General features: G+C 31.6%; 1 pseudogene; it reads left to right on the plus strand.

Moving 5' to 3' along the window:
• Nucleotides 1-2685: 2685 nt before the first annotated feature.
• On the plus strand, nucleotides 2686-4121 carry LOC120069586 (annotated as a pseudogene).
• Nucleotides 4122-5436: the final 1315 nt, after the last annotated feature.

Here is a 5436-nt window from a genome sequence, read left to right on the forward strand (position 1 = left end):
TTTAAACTCAATAAGTTCTAGTGCTAAGGTTGTCACATCTATTATTTGTGAGATCGTTGTGTGAATTTTACAGAATACTTACAGCATTGCAATGATTTCAATAATAAGGCTTTATGCTATGTTTGTGGTGGCGTGTTCTTAAATACTTGCTCTTATTGTAAGAGTTTCATAAGGATGAAGATTGCTCAGTCTTAGGGGAAGCCTAAGACATTATTAATCGAGAAGGATTTCTCACACCTTGGGGGAGCTTAAGATTTCATTGTTCAAAAAGAGAACTCTCAAAACATGGGGGGAGACTAAGTCCTCATGTGAAGGGATTTTACAATAAGGAGGAAGGATATCTTCAAACGAGATGGAGTCCCATACACTTAGGGGGAGCCTAAGTGATCTAACACTAATATATGCATACTTAGGGGAAGCCTAAGTTCAAGTGAGAGGGAGTCTAACATCTAGGGGAGCTTAGGTGATTAGCTAAGTTAGACTCTACGTGTGTCATTAATATCTTCTCTATTTCCAAATAAGTACAACATTGTAATCGTTTGACTTTTATACATTAGTGGACTATCTTGTCTGGGAACTTTGTCCCCAGACGTTGAGGGTGTATCACCTAATTGGGTTACGAATTCCTTTGTGTTTATTCTTGATTTACTTTCTGTTGTTTTATTGTTGTCTTTAATTTTGTTAGGACGTTGTGTGTGACATCCGTATAGTGTGAGGGAAACCACTTTCATATATATATATATATATATCAAAGTGTAAATAAATTTTTTTTCTACTTTATAACTTTAAGTTATATATCTTATTAATTATTAGAGTCAATATTCATATTAGTGATCTAGTGAAATAAATTAATCTCAAATAAAGCGTCAATGGCTAGTTTTGTTGTTACATTTATTTTGTTTCAATCTTTTTACATTCAGTCTACTAAAATTTTGGAAAAGAAAACTTATCTCTGAACAATACTTCAATAAAGATCATCTACCATTCCCGTGGATGTAGGCTATGAATTAGGCCGAACCACGCACATGCTCTTGTTCATCTTCTCTTCCTCTTTCTCTTCTTCAATTTGTACGCGTGATTTGATCATTCATTCTCTGTAAATTCATGCAAGAACACAAAAGCAAGGTTGAGTGGGTTAGAGAGTTTTTCTGAAATTAGAGAGAAAAGAGTGAGAAGAAATTTATTACCAAATGAATTTTTTGTCGATAATATCTTAGTTATATATCTTATTAATTCTACCCAACCTTTCTTCTTTGGGCTGATATCCTCTCTTTATGGGCCTGAAATCAAAACAAAACCCAACATCTAGTTTATAACTAAGTTATATATCTTATTAATTATTAGGAGCAACATACATATTAGTGACTAATAGATGATATTTTTTATGCATATTTCATGGATAATAGACTCAATATTAGAGAATCTTTATCTTCAATATGTTTAAATCCTAGATTTATAATATCTTAGTGAATCGATAAATATTTTAGTTCTAAATTCCATAGAGTTTGGATAATTGTTAATATTATTAGTCATTCATGGAGAATATTTTTTCCAACAAGATTTTCGAGTGTGCAAAACACCAAGCGTACATGGATATAAAGCTCATGACCCACATTGTGTTATACATTTTCAATGATAATTTTCTTAGCTATAAACAATAATTTAGATTAAAATCTATGTCACTACACCTAACCTTAATATGTTTGATTATGGTTTATGGTATCAAAGTTATGCTATCTTTTACATTGCAAGTTATGAAACATTCAAAACCTTAGCGATTAAGCCATTTATTTTATCTAGGCATTTACTAAAGACGAAGACAAAGAGAATAGCTCCAAACAATGTCATTTACTTTGATATTTAATTTCTTTGCTGACACACCCATATATTTGGGGATCATATAATATCATATCATTTACCACTTATTCATGAGAAATTGGAGTTAGTCAAATGAGATGATTAAATAATCAAGAAAAGAGATTTCATCATATATATCTTAACCAACAATAATAATCGTGGACTTTCGTACACCTTTTTTTCTTTTTCTTTTTTTTTGAACAAACTACATGATAGTGGGACTTTCGTACAACTTGCATGTCCTTTCGATCTTCGAAAAGAAAAATTATTGTTAAATTTTGGCAAAATATATTAGAAGAGCAGTCATCTCACATCGAAAAGAAAAATTATTGTTAAATTTTGGCAAAATATATTAGAAGAGCAGTCATCTCACATCGAAAAGATTCAAGAAAGTGATGGACTCCACTCACTATAAAAAGATATGATTTTGGTTTCAAGTCATCCTAGTTTAGAAACACCTTAAGTTTGGGATGAGTTAACCTAGTTAAATTCTCTTTTGTATTCTCTAGATTTTTGTATGATGGACCATAGTTTTTCTCAATGCTTTGGAATCTTCCATGTATATTCTTGTATTTCTTATTTTGATTGTTTTCTTTTAATTTCTCAATTATTTTTTCTATTTGAGCTTCTACTCAATACTTTTCTAGATGACAAACTTTTCTATTTTTAAATTTTTTGGTGTGTGATTAGAGTGAGATACACTAAGATTGGTCCATATGCACTCAAGTATTTGCTCCTTGAGAATTATTATAAGAATGTGTCATTTGTTGCAATTTTGTACTTGAATCTTGGAAACCATAGTGTTTGTTTTCCACAAAAAAAAAGAGGATGGAGGTGAAAGTTTTGAGTAAAGAAAATATCATGCCTTCCTCCCCAACACCCCCTCACCTTAAAACCATTCAACTTTCCCTTCTTGATCAATTTTCTCCTGTGCTTTATACTCCTCTTATAATTTTCTGCCCAATGAATAATAAAGATGGTGCTAGGCACGACCAAAGCCATGAGAAACTAATGGCCACCCTTAAAAGTTCTCTATCAAAAACTTTAAGCCATTTTTACCTGTTGGCAGGAAGGATCGTCGACAAATCAATTCGTTGTAGTGATGAAGGAGCTGTTTTTATCGAAGCAACCGTGAGTTGTAGCATGTCTGAGATTCTTAAACAACCAAACAATGAGATTTTAGTGAAACTCATCCCATGTTCTGAACGTTGCACTGAGCCAGTCGAAGAATATGCTCATGTGATAGTGAGTGAACGTCTTCGATTGTGGTGGGGTTGCAATCTCTCTTTGTTTGTTGCACAAACTTATGGATGCGACGACCATATGTTGTTTTCTTAAATGTTGGGCTACTATTAACAGAAGCTCTTTCACTACAACAAATTTACTCTTTCACGACAATACTTCAGAATTATTGACATCATCATCCATGACGAACGAGAACGATGACAGTTTTTCAAAGATGGTATGTTATGATTAAAAAACACTATCTTCACTCTTTCCACAAACCAATTTCTTACCATTTCATCCAAGGCTTCATGAAGCCCTCCTCAAATTCTGAAGAAGAAAGTTCTTTCCAGAGGTTTTTGTTCAAAGAGAAGGCAATATTAGATTTAAAAGCTAAAGCCAAATCCAATGATGTCCCAAATCCAACAAGTGTAGAAGTATTGAGTGGCTTCATTTGGAAATGTGCATTGGAAGCTGCATCAACAAAATTAGGGTTATCTCAAATACCATCTATTTTAACACATGCAGTGAACCTAAGAAAGAGAATGGAGCCTCCATTGCCTGAAGTTTCAGTGGGAAATATTTTTTGGAATGTGTTTGCTCATTATTCAGCCAATAAAAAAACCCAAGTGGAGCTTAGTGAATTGGTGAGTTTAATTAGACAATCATTTGCAGATATTAATGGTAATTATATAAAAAAATTGGTGGGAGATGAAGGAAGTAAAGCTCTAGTGAAATTGGTTTGGGAGAGAAATATGTTGCTTTTTCAAATCCCAAAGTTGTACATATGTACAAGTTGGAGAAATATGGATTTAAGTGAAGTGAATTTTGGATGGGGAAAGCCTATATGGATTGGTAGTGCTGGAACTTCAAGTGCAACTATAAGAAATATGATTGTTCTGTTGGATGCTATATCAAGTGATGGAGTTGAGGCATGGATTATACTTGAGAAAGAAGAAATGGAAATTTTGTTACAAAATCAAGAATTCCTCAACTTTGCATTGCCTAATCCAGCTATCCCTATACAGGGTGAGGAATAGATAGATCTTCAAGTTATAAAAAGTGTCAAAAAGACATGCTTTAGTGTTACATGTTTGTATTATTGTACTTAATTGTTTGGTTTAATGTTTGTATTACTATCTTTGTTTTGTTTCAGTTTATTTTATATCTAAGTTTGTTTCCTGTCATTTTGACTCTGCTTGTAAAATGAGTTGTTTTGAAGGTGATGTTTTATTTATCCATTATCGTTTTATAATTTGTCAAGGCGTACTATATATATGTTTAAAAAAATTTAAGGGTCTAAATTATACATGAAATTGAAAATTAAAGAACATATTCGATTCAAAATTAAAAGTTCAACGGTCTATTATTAGACACTTTTTACAGTTTAAGGATTTATTGAACACAAATATTATGAAACTAACAAATAAAGATAAACAGAAAAACGTAAACAATAAAGAATTAACATAAAGATTTGCATGATTAATTAACTATGTGTTAGCTACGTCCACGGGGTGAGGAGGAGAGTAATTTATCATTCGTAATATCCCAAATTTTAAGATAAATTTAAGATAATTATTTTAATACTATCTTCGATATTTGGGTGTATTTTGTATTTTTTTAGGCAAAAATCTTAAGGATTTAGATTTTGAAATTAAAGTGAAACGATTCGAGGGATTCGGGGTTTAGAATGGCTATCGATATAATCGAGTTGGATGTACATAATTCAATTTAAAGATAATTGATAAAAAATTTGGAAAACTGGACTTGTTTTAATTGTTGGATTTTTCGGGGATTTAATAAGGAAAAGGAAAAGGGTATATAAATACAAATAATTTGAATTGGCGTTTAAGAAAGAGGGGAAAAATTATATATATATATAGTATTAAAGAACTCCTTGGTATGCGTGTGCCCAATTCCATCATCTATAAAGTACAAATACTTCATGTGAGGCAAAGAATCCGTATCAGACACGTATCATACTGATACTTCTAGATACTTTCTAGATACGTATCTGACACGTGATTTGACGTATCTATTTCTACACGTATCTTTTTTTTTTTAAAAGAAAAAAGACAAACAAATCATCTAATCTTTCCAAACCTAAAGTCAGGTAACCTACTTAAAAAGCTCACTACTTAAGTCCAAAACTAAAAGGAAAAAAAATAAATAAAAGACCAAACCCTAGAATCATCTAATCTTTATCTTAGCATTTAAGTCCCCACAAAGTCTACCAAAATATAAACCATTTGGATATCTTCAACAATTCAATGAAGAAGTTCTTCGTTTATCTTTATACTTATCCCTCTAATCTTCTTCTTCTTTTTTGTAATATGAGTCAATTTTTAATTGTAT

The sequence above is a fragment of the Benincasa hispida genome, unplaced genomic scaffold (genome assembly GCF_009727055.1).
Source record: "Benincasa hispida cultivar B227 unplaced genomic scaffold, ASM972705v1 Contig50_2, whole genome shotgun sequence".
NCBI classification, from domain to species: domain Eukaryota; kingdom Viridiplantae; phylum Streptophyta; class Magnoliopsida; order Cucurbitales; family Cucurbitaceae; genus Benincasa; species Benincasa hispida.